This window comes from Hyperoodon ampullatus (assembly GCF_949752795.1).
Source record: "Hyperoodon ampullatus genome assembly, chromosome: 6".
NCBI classification, from domain to species: domain Eukaryota; kingdom Metazoa; phylum Chordata; class Mammalia; order Artiodactyla; family Ziphiidae; genus Hyperoodon; species Hyperoodon ampullatus.
In genome coordinates this window covers 6452668-6471526 of record NC_136919.1, presented here as the reverse complement: position 1 = coordinate 6471526, position 18859 = coordinate 6452668, and the positions used below count along the sequence as shown (strand labels likewise).

Below are 18859 nucleotides of genomic sequence, written 5' to 3'. Positions count from 1 at the left end.
TATTTACAATGAGATCCAATTAAAAAAAAAAATTGACCAGGACAAGAATGGTTCATCAAGAAGAAAGTACAAACGGCTCAAATGTATAAAAACATACTCAACCTCATTCATGCTAAGAGAAACACAAATTACCTTTCAGACTTGGCAATTTTTACTTAACAAATCGGCAAAGATAAAAAGGATGGGTAACAGGAAGCATTGAGGGTCAAGGCCAGTAGCACCGCCGCCACGCACTCTGAAATGGTGATAAGGGTCACAACTTCCGAGAAGGGCAACTTGGCAAATTCTACCAGAACCAAAGTGCTGCTTTTAGGAACTTATTCTCTAAATATGCTTGCCCAAGTGTATCATTCAAGGTTATCCAGTGCAACTTTGTTCAGAGTTGCAAACAATTGGAAACAACATATCCACCAATTCAGTGCATCACTGTATAGCTGTAAAAAATAAAAATGAACTCTCGGAATAATTTCCAGGATGCAGAAAGGCAAGGGCACACTGAACTGCTGGGGAAGCAAGGAAGAAAACACACTTCCTTGCCTGTGTATCCATAATATCTCCCTGGAAGGATACGTAAGAGACAGATAACATTTATTGTCCCTGGGAACAGGGGTAAGAGAAGGGACACACCACTGTAAACCATTTTGTAACTTTAGAAGTTTTAATCATATGAATTCATTACCTGGTCATAACAAATAATTTAGTTTGTTTTGTTTTTGTTTATTTGTTTGTTTGTTTGTTTGTTTTGGCTGCATTGGGTCTTCGTTGCTGAGGGCAGGCTTTCTGTAGTTGCCTGCTTCTTAACCACTGTGCCACAAGGGAAGTCCTGTTTATTTTTAAAGAAACAGTTGCTAAGGGGCAATCAGTAGTTGGTTCTCTTATATAGGTCATGTAAGATGTTTTAAGATTATATTAAGGGGACTTCCCTGGTGGCGCAGTGGTTAAGAAGCCACCTGCCAATGTAGGGGACATGGGTTCAAGCCCTGGTCCGGGAAGATCCCACATGCCACGGAGCAACTAAGCCCATGAGCCACAACTACTGAAGCCCGCGAGCCTAGAGCCCGTGTTCCACAACAAGAGAAGCCACCACAATGAGAAGCCCGCGCACCGCAATGAAGAGTAGCTCCCACTCGCCACAACTAGAGAAAGCCCACGCGCAGCAACGAAGACCAAATGCAGCCGTAAATAAAAAATAAAAAATTTAAAAAAGATTATATTAAGAATTTGGGACTTTCCTGGTGGTCCAGTGGTAAAGAATCCGCCTTCCAATGCAGGGGACATGGGTTCAATCCCCAGTCAGGGAACTAAGATCCCACAGGCCACGGGGCAACTAAGCTCCTGTGCCACAAGTACTGAGCTCATGCACCTCAACTAGAGCCCGTGAGCCCAAACTACAGAGCCCACATGCTCTAGAACCTGCGCATCACAACTACAGATTACACGCGCCCTGGAGCCTGAGCGCCACAACTAGAGAAGAGAAAACCGACACGTCACAACTAGAGAGAAGCCCACACAGCACAATGAAAGATCCCACATGCCTCAACGAAGATCCTGCGTGCTACAACTAAGACCCGATGCAGCCAAAAATAAATAATAAATAAATCTTAAAAAAAAAAAAAGATTGTATTAAGAATTTGACCCTATGCTGTCTTGAATGGATAATAACTATAGCAGGGGTCAGCAAACTTATATATAAGCACATATATATGTATATGCTTATATATAAAAGCAAATTTATAAAGGGCCAGACAGTAAATATTTTAGACTTGTAAATATTTTAGACTTGCCGCCCCATAGTCATGGGGCTGCAAAAGCAGCCATGGACAATACATAAATGAATGGATGCACCTGTATTCCAATAAAACTGTTTACAAAACCAGGCAGTGATGGGTTTGGCCATGGCCATGGCCAGTAGTTTGTTAACCACTGACCTACAGAAATCAAAGCCCTAATTATCATCTTTCATGTCTAAAATAAGTTAAAGTTTTTTTTCCTCTAATGCAGAAAAGAAATTATTTAACGACAGACAACTCCCCAAAGAGACCATGATGGTTTTTCAACATCACATTGATGTTTTAAGCAAGTCTTTGTTGAATATGCTCCAGTCACACTGGTCTTTCCATTCCTTGAACATGTCCCCACCTCAGGACCTTTGCACTCACTAATTCCTTGGCCTGGAAGAACTGCTCTCAGATCTTTGCATGCCTGCTTTCTCCTTGTCAGTTCTCAAGCAATGGATTTCCCTGGCCAGTCAGGCTAAGTAAGCCTTGCCCCCCATCATGTTCTAATGCATCACTGGTTTTACTTATTCGGGGTGATAAATGCTATCTTTAAATGATTTACTGCCTTGCTTATTTGCATGTAGTCTTTTTTCCATAGTGAGAAGGTGAGTCCCTCAGGCTCAGGCACTTCCTGTGTCTCATTCACTAGAGTCCCCCCGCCCCCAACTCTGTTGACACATTATTAGTTGTTCTGTTTGTTTTTAAACCTTCATCAGCTCCCATAGGCCTGTGCAAACACATAATTCTCCTTGAAGCAGTGCTGACCAAATATTGTAGACCTGTTCCCTGTTGATTCACTCTTTCTACAGCTATTTACTAAGCACCTATTTTATGCACTGTTCCATACTACAGGGATTCATTAGTGAACACAGCGCAAAGAGCCCTGCCCTTGAGAGGCTTATATTCTAGCAGGGAGGGAGCAGAAGTCAATGAACAACACAATATATAAGAAGATTACATAATGTTAGAAAGTTATCAGTGCTTTGGAAAAACCGAAAAGTCCAGCAGGGAGCAAAGACTTGAAGGAGGTGAGGGAGTCAGCCACATGGATCCTGGGGGATGAACCTCTAGGCGACATCTATATGAAAGGCCAATGCAGCATCCCTGGGGTGACAGCATGCCTGGCACGTACAAGATACAGCAAGGAGGCCAATTCTGTTAGAGCAGAGAAAAGAAGGGAGAGAGAGAAAGAGATAATGTCTGAGAGGTAGAGAGACCCATTCATGTAGGGCTTTGTAGGACATCCACTGTAAGGATATTCGATTTACTTCGAGGGAAATGGGGAGACGTTGGTGTTTTGAACGAGGAGTACTGTGATCTGGCTGTCTTGTGGAAAAGACGGACAGTAGGAAATAAGGGAGGAATAAGAAACCAGTTAGAAGACTCATAGTAAGCCAGGTAAGAGGTGATGGGGACTTGGACCACAATGCCAGCAGTGGAGGTGCTGAGAAGGGCAGGGATCCTGGATCAATCTGGAAAGCAGAGGCACCAGGACTTCCCGATGGGGGCGGGGGAGTGTGGGAGAAAGACAAAAGCCAAAGATGACTCTGGAGTTTTTGACCCAAGCAAGGAAGGATGCAGCTGCCCTCGAGCCGAGCCGGGGAGTTGCGGGGAGCCGGGCTGCGGAGACGCAGATTTTGTTGGGATTTTTTTGTTTGTTTTTTGGCTGCGTTGGGTCTTCGTTGCTGCACGTGGGCTTTCTCTAGCTGCGGCGAGTGGGGGCTACTCTTCGTTGCCGTGCACGGGCTTCTCATTGCGGTGGCTTCTCTTGTTGTGGAGCATGGGCTCTAGGCGCGCAGGCTTCAGTAATTGTAGCACGCAGGCTCAGTAGCTGTGGCACACAGGCTCAATTGCTCCATGGCATGTGGGATCTTCCTGGACCAGGGCTCAAACCCATGTCCCCTGCATTGGCAGGTGGACTCACAACCACTGCGCCACCAGGGAAGCACCGGAAATGCAGATTCTGAGTAACCTGTTTCTGGAGTTCAGGACAGAGGTCAAGCTTGGAGACATATCTGTTGCCGTAGAGATCGTACTTAAAGCCATCACCAGGAGAGTATAAATAGAGAAGGGAAGATGACGGAGGACTGGGTGCCGGGGCACATCGGGGTGAAGTGGCAGAAGGAGAGGAGGAACCGCGAAGGGGGTTGAGCAGAGCTTCTGAAGAGCTTCTGGTGAGACAGAAAGGAAGCCAAGAGACTGGGGTTTCCGAGGCCAAGCGAGCAAAGTGTTTCGAGGAGGGAGCATCCACCCCTTCAAAGATGCTGAGGGGTCAAGGGCGGTGAGGACTGAGGACAGGCGACTGGGTGGGACAGGATGAAGGGCACTGGTGCCCCGAGGAGCTGTTCTGGTGCAGAGGTGCAGGTGAGCTTAATAGGGGGAGGAGGGGAACTGGAGAGACATTGTTGGGGAGGTTTGCTGCAAAGGAAGGCAAAGGAATGGTGGCAGCTCGTGGGGGAAGTGAGCTCAAGAGAAGTTTTGTTTTCTTGTTTGTTTTTTAATGATGGGAGACAGTGGTACATTTTTGTGACCATGGGAATAATCCAGTAGAAAGTAAAGCCTTGATAACATAGGAGACAGAGGAAAACTAGTGGGAACAGAGCTCTGGAGTCGGAGAGATGGGGGAAGATCTAGTGTGCAAGAGGAGGGCTTGGATTCAGCCAGGAGCATCAGAGGGAGGGGGCATCCAGGTGTGGGAACAGATGCTGACAGATGGGTTACAGGGCCTGAGAGTCTGAGGGTGTTTTCCTCTATCTGCTTCAATTTTCTCAGTGAAGTAGGAAGCAAGTGGTGAGGATGGGAAGGGAGGTGTTGGGGTTTGTGGAAAGAGAAGCTATGAAAGACGCAGGCAAGTGGGAAAGCAAATCAACAAAGGGCAGAGTATGATTACTCATCAGCATCAAGGGCCCTACCCAGATCTCAGTCCAAAGGATTAGAAAACACCTCCAAAGGATTAGTAATTGTAGAAAACACCTCTAAAGGATTAGTAACTGTAGAAAACAACTCCAAAGGATTAGTAATTGTAGAAAACACCTCCAAAGGATTAGTAATTGTCTTAAATTGTCTTCAGTTACTCATAATCTTTTTTTTATCAACTTCTCCCAATAAGCACAAATTTAGATACTTTGCAGGGATGTGATGAAACAAATGTTAACATTTAAATCTCAGGAAAAGGACTTCCTAAGAGATTACCATCATAGCAGTAATACCGCTACTCTATTTCAAGTCATGAAACATGATCCAGAACAGGGTAAAACGGTCGATGGAGAGCTATTAAATGTTATCCCACACCTATTACTGGGATTTGGAGTCTTTTCCAATAGCCTCCAATTTTGTTACCTAAATATCACTCCCCTCATAGAGGGGGATGAGAAAGTGCAGGGAGCCAGATGCTTCCCAGAGGGAAACAAAGAAAGCACCTTCCCTTCATGACATAGAACTGATGGAGAAATTTGCTGAGAACTGACTTAATGACATCCCATGACAAACCTCCAAAGCAAAACAAGACAGTGGATAAGGCACCAGGAAAGAAGAGACCAGGCTAAGAGAAAAAGAATACAACAAATATAGAGAAATCCATTAGATGAGACCTTACTTCGCCTAAAGCTGTTAGGTAACCCATTTCCACATGAGAGACAATATTTTATGACAGTGCAATGTTTAAATAATCAACACAAAGCAGCTCATTCTCCATTCACACTTTCAGTTTTAAAAGCCTTAAAGTGATAATGAGGCTGATACACATACAGGGCACCAGAAATTCATCTGGAATAAAATTTATTTATAAAAATAAATTTACTTATTAAATTCTTATTAAGTAAATTTAAGAATAATTTATTTAGGGCTTCCCTGGTGGCGCAGTGGTTGAGAGTCCGCCTGCCGATGCAGAAGACGCAGGTTCGTGCCCTGGTCCGGGAGGATCCCACATGCTGTGGAGCGGCTGGGCCCGTGAGCCATGGCCGCTGAGCCTGCGCATCTGGAGCCCGTGCTCCGCAGCGGGAGAGGCCACAACAGTGAGAGGCCTGCGTACCACCCCCCAAAAAAAAAAAAAATTTCCAACAAACAAAAGTCCAGGACCAGATGGCTTCACAGGTGAATTCTATCAAACATTTAGAGAAGAGCTAACACCTATCCTTCTCAAGCTCTTCCAAAAAATTGCAGAGGAAGGAACACTCCCAAACTCATTCTATGAGGCCACCATCACCCTGATACCAAAACCAGACAAAGATACTACAAAAAAAGAAAATTACAGACTAATATCACTAATGAATATAGATGCAAAAATCCTCAACAAAATACTAGCAAACAGAATCCAACAACACATTAAAAGGATCATACACCATGATCAAGTGGGATTTACCCAGGGATGCAAGGATTCTTCAATATATGCAAATCAATCAATGTGATAAACCATATTAACAAATTGAAGGAGAAAAACCATATGATCGTCTCAATAGATGAAGAAAAAGCTTCTGACAAAATTCAACACCAATTTATGATAAAAACTCTCAAGAAAGTGGGCATAGAGGGAACCTACCTCAACATAGTAAAGGCCATATACAACAAACCCACAGCAAACATCATTCTCAATGGTGAAAAACTGAATCCATTTCCTCTAAGATCAGGAACAAGACAAGGATGTCCACTCTTACCACTATTATTCAACATAGCTTTGGAAGTCCTAGCCACGGCAATCAGAGAAGAAAAAGAAATAAAAGGAATACAAATTGGAAAAGAAGAAGTAAAACTGTCACTGTTTGCAGATGACATGATACTACACATAGAGAATCCTAATAATGCCACCAGAAAACTACTAGAGCTAATCAATGAATTTGGTAAAGTTGCAGGATACAAAATTAATGCACAGAAATCTCTTGCATTCCTATACACTAATGATGAAAAATCTGCAAGAGAAATTAAGGAAACACTCCCATTTACCACTGCAACAAAAAGAATAAAATACCTAGGAATAAACCTACCTAGGGAGACAAAAGACCTGTATGCAGAATACTATAAGACACTGATGAAAGAAATTAAAGATGATACCAACAGATGGAGAGATATACCATATTCTTGGCTTGGAAGAATCAATATTGTGAAAATGACTATACTACCCAAAGCAATCTACAGATTCAATGCAATCCCTATTAAATTACCAATGGCATTTTTTACGGAACTAGAACAAAAAATCTTAAAATTTGTATGGAGACACAAAAGATCCCGAATAGCCAAAGCAGTCTTGAGGGAAAAAAACGGAGCTGGAGGAATCACACTCCCTGACTTCAGACTATACTACAAAGCTACAGTAATCAAGACAATATGGTACTGGCACAAAAACAGAAACATAGATCAATGGAACAAGATAGAAAGCCCAGAGATAAACCCACACACCTATGGTCAACTAATCTATGACAAAGGAGGCAAGGATATACAATGAAGACAAGACAGTCTCTTCAATAAGTGGTGCTGGGAAGACTGGACAGCTACATGTAAAAGAATGAAATTAGAACACTCCCTAACACCATACACAAAAATAAACTCAAAATGGATTCGAGACCTAAGTGTAAGACCGGAACTATAAAACTCTTAGAGGAAAACATAGGAGGAACACTCTTTGACATAAATCACAGCAAGATCTTTTTTGATCCACCTCCTAGAATAATGGAAATAAAAACAAATGAGACCTAACGAAACTTAAAAGCTTTTGCAAAGCAAAGGAAACTATAAACAAGATGAAAAGACAACCCTCAGAATGGGAGAAAATATTTGCAAATGAATCAACGGACAAAGGATTAATCTCCAAAATATATAAACAGCTCATGCAGCTCAATATTAAACAAACAAACAACCCAATCCAAAAATGGGCAGAAGACCTAAATAGACATTTCTCGAAAGAAGACATATAGATGGCCAAGAAGCACATGAAAAGCTGCTCAACATCACTAATTATTAGAGAAATGCAAATCAAAACTACAATGAGGTATCACCTCACACCAGTTAGAATGGGTAGCATCAGAAAATCTACAAACAACAAATGCTGGAGAGCGCGTGGAGAAAAGGGAACCCTCTTGCACTGTTGGTGGGAATGTAAATTGATACAGCCACTATGGACAATAGTATGGAGGTTCCTTAAAAAACTAAATATAGAATTACCATATGATCCAGCAATCCCACTACTGGGCATATACCCAGAGAAAACCATAATTCAAAAAGACACATGCACCCCAATGTTCATTGCAGCACTATTTACAATAGCCAGGTCATGGAAGCAACCTAAATGCCCATCGACAGACGAATGGTTAAAGAAGTTGTGGTACATATATACAATGGAATATTACTCAGCCATAAAAAGGAATGAAATTGAGTCATTTGTTGAGACGTGGATGGATCTAGAGACTGTCATACACAGTGAAGTAAGTCAGAAAGGGAAAAACAAATATCGTATATTAACGCATGTATGTGGAACCTAGAAAAATGGTACAGATGAACCGGTCTGCAGGGTAGAAGTTGAGACACAGATGTAGAGAACAAATGTATGGACACCAAGGGGGGAAAGCCACAGGGGTGGTGGGGATGGTGGTGTGCTGAATTGGGCGACTGGGATTGACATGTATACACTGATGTGTATAAAATTGATGACCAATAAGAACCTACTGTATAAAAAAATAAATAAAATTAAATTTAAAAATTAAAAAAAAAGAAACAGAGCCTAAAAGCACTAACTTGGTTTTTATGTTTACTGTCCTCTAAAAAATAATTTTCAATATTAAACAATTGCTTCTACTGAAATATAAGCTTACATGAAAAGGGAAAAGAAATACTTAAAGGATTATACATTTATAGTATAAAATGAGGATATAAATTATCTTTACATCCATTCTGCAGTTAACAAACAACCTTACTCAATATCAACTTACCTGAGTTGCTTTGCATAGCTGAGTTCAATCTCTGTCCTTTCCTTTACAAATTTGATGTATTTCTCAAGAATATCAATTCCCCACTGTGTGTGTTTTTCTAAGTTGTCAAATTGATCCTGTTAATAAAAAACAAAGGGAGAGCTTGTAATCTTTCTCTGTGATTAACGTAACTTCAGTGAACAATTCTCTCAACAATAAATCAGTACGTAGAAAGCAGTTCTAACATTTTCCATGATCGTACTTGGGTGCTTTTTCGCTGAGCAAATTTTAAATCAACATTACCAAATTTGGTTTGAAAACTGCCTGAGATATTGAACTCTGACCCCTCTGCTCACGTCCCCTATTCCTGTTTGAAACATGGTGCTTGGATGTATTTAATGTCCTAGCGCAAAGCAAAAACTGAGAGATGAAACACACTCCCGTGTCAACTCAGTCACACTATTAGCACCTTAACTGTTATCTCTGAGTTAGCATTCAGGATAAGCTCACTGAAATTTGGGGCAAGGAAATGGCAGGAAGAAGAGTTACAAAATACTGCTTTCTTCAAACAAATGACTCATGCGGACTTCATTCCAACATTCAACCATGCATCAAGCCTACACTATTTGCCAGGAATGGTGCTTGGGGCTGGGGAACAAGAAAGAAGAGAATTATAGCCACGATGTACAGGCTGCCTCAAGATTCCCAGTCTGGAAGAGAGCGGGTAGGTATTCCAGCCACCCCTAATGCAAAGGCAGGGAGAGGCCCAGGAATCAGGGGCACCGGCCCTGCTGGAGCTCAAGGTGGGGGTAGGGCACAAGGGAATGAGTGGCGGTGGGTGACGGAACTAGAGGGTCCGGGCCTGATCACCCAGGGCCTTGAATGCCGAGTTAAGGTGTCTAGACTCTCTGGTGGGCACAAGTGAGCCGCTGAAGGGCTCGCAAAGGGAGTGGCACACCAGAGACATGTTTAGCATCACCAGCAGCTGGATGTCAGGGGACTGTTCAATAGTCCAAAGCAGAGAAACTGGGAGCAGAGGGGAGGATTTTATAGACCATGAACAAAGAATCAGCTAGTCTTAGTGACTGATTGGTTGGGGAGGCTGGAAGGGATATGCAGGAGAGGGGAGGATTCTAGGGCGACTCCTTGGTTCTGCTTCCTGTGAGTACACAGGCGGAGGGGCAGCAGTTTGGGGTGAAGTGACATGTGGAGTCAGGGACTGACATGTCCAGAAGAGAGTTGGAAACACAGATGGATTCAGGGCTCAAGGACGGAGGCCAGGGAGCTGGAAGATCTGAAACAATAGCCAAGGATCAGAACCCCAGAGTCGGCTGCAGCTCTGCACTGAATTCATAAAGTGGGCCAAGCCCAGGGAGGAGAGCCCAGAAGGACCTACGAAGGTGGGGTGTTAGCACAACACTGGGGAAGAGAGAATTTGCAAAGGTGAAAGTCTCCTCATGAGAGGTAACAGTAATAGAGGATGAGGTTCTAGCCCCAGCTCTGGGACTTTGCAGAGAAAGGCCATGGAACATCTCAAGGTTTTAGTCATCCACCTACAAGATGAAGATAGAATCCCTGCCTAATTTGAGAAATCGGTCGTGAGGATCATGTAAAATGGAAAAACGCCAAGTCAAATATAAAAACACAAAGCCACCATATACATTCATCATCATCCTTCAGCTTATTGTTTAGATCCAGCATCTTCAATTTTAAATCTATCATTGTGCTTTGATTCTATTTTCCATTCAAAGCAGTGCCAACTGTAACATGAGAAAACGTTCCATATACTTGACTTAGAGCAGGAGGGTGGCAGAGTCAAGACACTTTTTTTCTCAAACTTGAGAAACCCTGGGAATTCCCTGGCGGTCCACTGCTTAGGACTCTGCGCTTCCACTGCAGGGGGCATGGGTTCCATCCCTGGTTGGGGAACTAAGATCCTGCAAGCTGCACAAGAGAAACCCTCCTCTGAAGAAAAATAATTTCCTCAACCTTACTCCTGCCCAGGCCTACAGAACAGTTTGAGAAACCTCAACTTAAGAAATTCAGGCTTTCTTTTACAAGAATATTTTCTAATTGAAAGTAATCACTGTACAATGTTTACCTTTATACCTAATAATTTCTAATATTATCATAAAAAATCAGAGACCATTTAAGATTTTCATTGATTCTTGGTCCTCAATAACATATTCCACAAACTCTGAGATTTCATTTCAAGAAACACTGCTCAAGAATGTTATTTATTGGGGCTTCCCCGGTGGCGCAGTGGTTAAGAATCCGCCTGCCAATGCAGGGGACACGGGTTTGAGCCCTGGTCCGGGAAGATCCCATATGCCACAGAGCAACTAAGCCCGTGCGCCACAACTACTGAGCCTGCACTCTAGAGCCCATGAGCCACAACTACTGAGCCCACATGCTGCAACTACTGAAGCCCGTGCGCCTAGAGCCCGTGCTCTGCAACAAGAGAAGCCACCGCAACGAGAAGCCCGCGCACCGCAACGAAGAGTAGCCCCCGCTCGCCACAACCAGAAAAAGCCCACGTGCAGCAACAAAGACCCAACGCAGCCAAAATAAATAAATAAATTTATTAAAAAAAAAAAAAGAATGTTATTTATTTATGTTACCTATAAGGTCAAGGGTTGTCAGGCAAATTTATAGTGTAAACAAGACTGTAGATCTCTTTAAACTACTTGAGAGAGCAAATATACAAAAGTTCAAGTAATGATTACAATCATTCCTAGTTGTATAGAGCAAGGCTTCTTTAAAGCTCTCTGCTAATCGGTAACCCTTTGTTAATATAGTTTCATATTGACCTTATTTATTTAAAATTCCTTTTCACACACCTCCCTCCGTTTGAGAGCCCTCTCTCTGTATAATTTCCTGTCTCCAGAGCCTTACGATTTTTAGCAGTTATAGATGTTATAAACATCTATAGATGTTTATAGATGTTTCCTTGAAGACTTACTAAGATAGTCTGCTCTTAGATTTCACCCTTGTCCTGCTAACAACCTAAGTTCATATTTTTCCTTATTATATTACTTTGCAATTCTTTTTAGCCCTAATATGTATAATATAAAGCAACAGCTTTTGAGATCAAAACACTTTTTTTAAAATCTACATTTGAATTGAGTCCACCTTAAAAATTACAGGCCTCAAACCAACAATATGTTTTCAATAAAGTTATCTGTATTCAAGAACATTCTGCAAGCTATAATAAAGCACTTACTAAAATAACAGGGTCCAAGTGAGATAGAAGATCTTAATAATAAAAAACCTGACTCAGTAACAAATAAACTAGTACTTGCTTGTGAATATAGCATAGTTCTTTTTTATGCTACATTAAAACATCTCCAATGTCACCAGACTTTACTGCTGCTGTCACATGGATGGCCACAACATGGACTTTCTTGACAGCAGCTACGAGAAAATTCAAAACAGATGAAAAACTAATCAACCCACTTACATTCTTGACTAAAATGTGGAAAACTTAATGGAAAAAAACCTCCAAATCTTAAAAAGACGCTTTTGTCAGCAAATATTTTAAGTGGTGTTTTTAAAAATAACCTTTGCTACTTTGGGGATGGTACCGCTATCAAAAATGAGTCCTTTCCATTATCTGTGAATTATACCTCAATTAAAGACAGGGAGGGAGGGAGGGATGGAGAGGGAGAGAAAGAGAGAGAGAAATGCATCCCTTCCTGTTTAATGTCACATGATGACAGTTTTGAAGACTCCTTTGCCCTCTTAAAAATCGTTGAGGAGGGCTTCCCTGGTGGCTCAGTGGTTAAGAATCCATGTGCCAATGCAGGGGACACGCTTTCGAGCCCTGGTCCGGGAAGATCCCACATGCCGCGGAGCAACTAAGCCCGTGTGCCACAACTACTGAGCCTGTGCTCTAGAGCCCATGCGCCACAACTACTGAGCCCACAAGCCACAACTACTGAAGCCCACGTGCCTAGAGCCCGTGCTCCGCAACAAGAAAAGCCACCGCAACGAGAAGCCTGCGCAACACAACAAAGAGTAGCCCTCACTCGCCTCAACTAGAGACCACGCACAGCAACAAAGACCCAATGCAGCCATAAATTAATTAATTAATTAATTAATTTTTAAAAAATTGTTGAGGACCCCAAAGAGCTTTTGTTTACATGGTTTATAGCTATCAATATTTACTCTATCAGAAATCAAAAACTAAAAGATTTTTAAAATACCTATCAATTCATTTAAAAAGACAATAATAAATCCATTATATATTAATGTAACTAGCATATATATTTTTTTAAATTTTTTGTTTATTTTTAGGAACTTTACTTTCCAAAACAAACCAAAAAAATGAGAAGAATGGCACTGTTTTACATTTCTGTAAATCTCTTTAATGTCTGGTTTAATAGAAGACAGCTGGATTCTCATATTCTTTTACATTTAGTCTGTTATGAGTCTTTACTTTGGTGGAAGTACATCAAAAAATACAACTTCACACAGATATGTAGTTAGAAAGTGGAGAAGTATTTCAATGCCTTTTCTAGGTAATTGCAGATGTTCTTATTTGACACCATACCCAAACTCAACAAATAGTAGTTTCTTAAAGGCTAGCTGCAATGTGAAATCTGAAACCACGGCAATGAATTTTTCATACTGGTTACAATAAAATGCACTAGTCTATCTTGCACTTTGAATGGATCTTTTACCTATGTATGAGTGCATTATGCATTGGTCATTTGGAAAATATTATTTCACTGATATATGCAGATCTTCCAAGTGTTGACACATTTCAGTATAAAATATTTTAAAATTCCACGTTTATTTCACTACCTATCTTATCTGATGAGTCTTTAAATATTTGGAAACTGTCAAGCTCACAGTGCCATGTACACATTTTCCAAAATTCTAATTTCCACTTAAAAGCTGGAATTTTATCATTGGCAACAAATGTTGTCAGTTGTTTCCTTGAGGTGACAGGCTCACTTCATTCATTTTTGAGAAAATGTCTGCCAAATGCCCAAGAGTTTGTCTGTCGATCGTTCTTTGAAGTAAAAACGGTGTCCTATGATAAAAGCAGCTAGACCAGCTCAAAACAATCACTTAAGTATTTTGGTTTAAGCATACTTCCTGTCTGTCTTGTCACACACACTATTAAAAAGATGTATGATGTATATTCAAAGGTTGAGATTTAATAAAATTAATAATCTTTACTGTTTCATCAAGGACATTTAAAAATAAAACTGGGGCTTCCCTGGTGGCGCAGTGGTTGAGAGTCCGCCTGCCGATGCAGGGGACACGGGTTCGTGCCCCGGTCTGGGAGGATCCCACATGCCGCGGAGCGGCTTGGCCCATGAGCCATGGCCATTGAGCCTGCATGTCCGGAGCCTGTGCTCCGCAACGGGAGAGGCCACAACAGTGAGAGGCCCACATACCGCAAAATAAATAAATAAATAAATAAATAAATAAAAATAAAACTGATTTTTTTTTAAACAACTAATGGTGAAGAATTCAGTAACTTCTACTACATTTTGGAGCCACCACCCTGATTCCTGCTAAGGCACCAGCCATCCTACCCACCACTGCTTTTGCACCATCAGTACAAATGCCAACACAGTGAAAAAGACAATGTCTTACTATCATTATGAAAATAGTTTTTACCTCATGGACTCCATGAAAGGGTTTCTGGAACATCCAGAGGTCCAGGGACCACACTTCAGGAACCACTGTAATATGACACATACTCTAAAATTTCTACTAGAAAGCTTCATATTGCCAAAGATGAAGAAAGTCAGATAATGTAGGACCTAATGGAAAATGTTTAATTTATAAGAGCATACTATATATACACTCAACAAGTAACTCCAAAATTGCCAAAAGGACTGCAAATGGATGTGTCCAAGTAGCTGGTTACAACCTGACAGGTACCTTTCCAGAATCTCCCCCCTCCCACAGAGCCTCCTCTTCAATTCTCATTGCTCCCTGAATTCCAACCAACCAAAGGCTCCTGCCAGGAGCTTTCAGCTATAAGGGGCTGAGTAAGCTGAAGACACAAATGAGGAAAGTTGCAATTGTATTAATCAGCATACAATTGCTGTATTTTACAATTATTTTTCAGGTGTGGTTTTCTGTCCTAGACTGTGATAAAGCTCCTTTATACGCTGAAGATTGAACCGAAATAAGCATGAACTCTGGCATTTGTTTGGCTCATTATATCTTCATGAGTTTCTAAAAAATCATGAAGCTGGGACTTCCCTGGTGGTGCAGTGGTTAAGAATCCACTTGCCAGTGCAGGGGACACCGGTTAGATCCCTGGTCCAGGAAGCTCCCACATGCCACGGAGCAACTAAGCCCATGCACCACAACTACTGAGCCCGCGTGCCACAACTACTGAAGCCCACGCGCCTAGAGCCTGTGCTCAGCAACAAGAGAAGCCACCGCAAAGAGAAGCCCTTGCACTGCAATGAAGAGTAGCCCCCGCTCACCGCAACTAGAGAAAGCCCACGCGCAGCAACGAAGACCCAATGAAGCCAAAATAAAAAAATAAATAAATTTATTTTAAAAAATCATGAAGCTGAATACAAACAAATTTTGCCTTCCTATATACCTACAATATAAACCCACCAATCAGGGTTGAGACTGGTCTCTGTAGGTCAGCATACAATGATTATTCTTAGTCATTTAGGAAGACTTCTGAAATCTGATTTTTTTTTTTCAAATGATGCAAAAGAACTAACACAGGAACTACATGCACAAAAGCTATTTACTTTAAGATGAGGAGACCAAATCAGCCACAAGGAAGTTTTCTCCAAAGTGTAGGTCAATTTTTAACACGATACTTCCCGTAATCAAAAAGTATTCTAGGGACTTCCCTGGTGGCGCAGTGGTTAGTACTCTGCGCTCCCAATGCAGGGGGCCTGGGTTCGATCCTTGGTCAGGGAACTAGATCCCACATGCATGCCACAACTGAGGAGCCTGCCTGCCACAACTAAGGAGCCCGCCTGCTGCAACTAAGACCCAGCACAACCAAATAAATAAATAAATAAAGTATGCTAAACAGATACATTCAAAGTCCCTGGAAAAAGCCAATCTAGTAAGAAACTAAGTTGTTAAAGTTACCTCTGTGTAAATGGCTCAGACTCAGAGGAAGGGTATACTGAGGGTAGCTCTCCTCCACTTAAATCAGTCCCTCTGCAGCAAGTTACTCAGTTATCCCCGCCATATCACTGGGGCACTTCCATCTGTGCTATCAAACCACCATGTTAGGATACTTTAATTCTGTAAATATCCACTTTCCTAAGGACTTGGGCACTTTATAAAGCGGCAGACCTTAAATGGCTCCATTTCAACAGAATCGCTTGGAATGCAGTTACCGGTGTTGGTTTCCTCTTCTCTTTGAGCGAAGAGTGTCAGAAGGAATTTGAAAAAGAATAGATACAGGTATATGTATAACTGAATCACTTTGCTGTACACCTGAAACTAACACAACATTGTTAATCAACTATACTTCAATATAAAATAAAAATTAAAAAATAAGAGTGTCAGAAGGCATAGATTTATCCTCAGTAAATGTAACAAAATCTCCATTTAAAGTGTTTTTAGGGACTTCCCTGGTGGTGCAGTCAGTGGATAAGACTCCACACTCCCAATGCAGGGGTCTCAGGTTCAATCTCTGGTCAGGGAACAAGATCCCATATGCATGCCGCAACTAAGAGTTCGCATGCCACAACTAAGGAGCCCACGTGCTGCAACTAAGACCCGGTGCAACCAAATAAATCAATTTTAAAAAATGTTTTAAAAAATCCATTTGAGTCTGAATAGTCAAGTGGCTGCATCTAGAGGAACAAAAAAAGTTTTATAAAACTTTACAAACAAGGGACCTCCCTGGTGGTCCAGTGGTTAAGAATCCACCTTCCGATGCAGGGGACATGGCCGATCCCTGGTCGGGGAACGAAGATCCCACATGCCGCGGGGCAACTAAGCCCTCGCACCGCAACTACTGAGTCCACACACTCTGGAGCCCATGCACCACAACTAGCAAGAAGCCCGTGCACCACAGTGAAGATCCCACGTGCTGCAACTAAGACCCAACGCAGCCAAATTAATTAACTTTAAAAAAACTTGATAAACAAAAATGTGTCATCCAAAATAGCACCTGCAATTCTATTTCTTGAATGTTTAACAAAGACTTCAATTCATTTTCATGGACAAAAGAAGACTTGTTTTCATACATTACATTAAAAGCAGAAATACCCCCAAATATAGGTTCAACATAAAAGTTGTCAAACCTTAAAAGTGATGAAAAACCATTACCCAAAGTGACTTCAATGTTTGACCACAGTAGATAAAATGTGAAAGGCAGCATTAGAGTGTTTCTTTCAAGCAGCCAGAAACCCTTGTATTTTGGCAATACAAGTAGAGGCAGATTCTGTCAAACCATATACACAATACCTCTGCTGATTCTGAAACGGGTCCTGTGAATTAGTGTGGTGTGCTCCTTGGGTTGAAAATGCCTACTCAAGCAAGAGCCTGTGACATAATTGACAAAATAGGGGCTCTGATATCATAGGGTCATGGCTGGACAGTCAAGTTAGTACAATGGATTTTAATTAGGAAGGGAATGCACGCAAAATGAAAGGTTTTCCTGAACTCAATCTCTTTAAAAAGCAAGTCTACAACATGTCATAAAAATAGGTATACAAATTTAGGTATATTTATTGTAACGAGTCACCATCGAACACTCTTTCTGTTGTGAAAATACTAAAGAATTAGTCCATGTTCATGGTTCCTTCCAGCCATTGCATTGGAAACATGAGAGGTAAGAACATAAACAAACACAAGATGAAAATACATGTATGAGTCAAAAAAAAAAAAACTGTAGCTGAAGTTTGAGGCAACAGCATATGGATGAAGTTAGTGACATGAAGAATGTGGAAAGGCGCACAGAACATGAAAAGCTGCATTTTGGAATTTTTCTAATGATAATTATATTGTGTAAAAAGGGCAATAAAGAGGCTAATGTTGGATGTACATCAAATGAGAGGCCCCAGAAAGCAGAAGACTTGGGGTTAATGAATGTGGGGTGCCCTCAGCCAAATGTGATGCGATTTTAACTGCATCCTGAAGTGAAAAGAGAAGGTTACAACTATAACATGGAGAAAAAGTACCAGAATTTTGACTCTACCGGAGTCCAAGCAGATGAGATTTGGAGGGGAAATTGCTATGGAACGTATTCCTTTAAGAAGCCACAATGGGGACTTCCCTGGTGGCGCAGTGGTTAAGAACATCTGCCTGTCAATACAGAGGACATGGGTTTGAGCCCTGGTCCGGGAAGATCCCACATGCCGCGAAGCAACTAAGCCCGTGTGTCACAACTACTGAGCCTGCTCTCTAGAGCCCGTGAGCCACAACTACGGAGCCCGAGTGCCACAACTACTGAAGCCCACGTGCCTAGAGCCCGTGCTCTGCAACAAGAAGCCACCGCAATGAGAAGCCCACACACTGCAACGAAGAGTAGCCCCCGCTTGCTGCAACTAGAGAAAGCCTGCGCACAGCAACAAAGACCCAACGCAGCCAAAAATCAATAAAGTAAAAAAAAAAAAAAAGAAGCCACAATGAGCTTCTGGGCTATTTCAATGTTCTTAGAACACCTTAGTCACTTTCCACCCCTATCTCTGCTCCTTTGGATACAGTAAAAGCAACAAAGAAACATCTGTAACTGCCCCAAACAGACTGAGTGAAAGAGACTGCAAAGGATAAGATTTTCAAGGAAAAAACATTTCAAAGAGCGCTTACTTTCTTTCATTAAAACAAACAAACAAACAAACAAATCCACTAACTTTGTAAATGATTTTTTTTTTTTTTTTGCGGTACGCGGGCCTCTCACTGTTGTGGCCTCTCCCGTTGCGGAGCACAAGCTCCGGACGCGCAGGCTCAGCAGCCATGGCTCACGGGCCCAGCCGCTCCGCGGCACGTGGGATCTTCCCGGACCGGGGCACGAACCCGTGTCCCCTGCATCGGCAGGCGGACTCCTAACCACTGCGCCACCAGGGAAGCCCTGTAAATGATATTTTTAACAGTATTTTTCCAGATAGGCATTATCAAATATCTTTAAGCAGAGGAGGCAAAGAATTAAGGATGATGGGGTCAGGGGGGAGGGATAAATTAGGGAGTTTTGGATTAACAGATACACACTACTGTATATAAAGTAGA

At 41.9% G+C, this 18859-nt stretch overlaps 1 protein-coding gene across 1 annotated transcript in view; it reads right to left on the bottom strand.

Annotated features, from left to right (window-relative positions):
• FNBP1 (formin binding protein 1) overlaps nt 1-18588 on the bottom strand; it is a gene marked incomplete at its 3' end in the record, with an annotated part of 98956 nt that extends 80368 nt beyond the window's left edge. Inside the window, exons 1-2 of the mRNA XM_079707059.1 lie at nt 18487-18588; nt 8696-8811 (exon numbers count right to left, since the gene is read on the bottom strand). The remainder of the gene's footprint in view (nt 1-8695; nt 8812-18486) is intronic.
• Between the last annotated feature and the right edge of the window lie 271 nt (nt 18589-18859).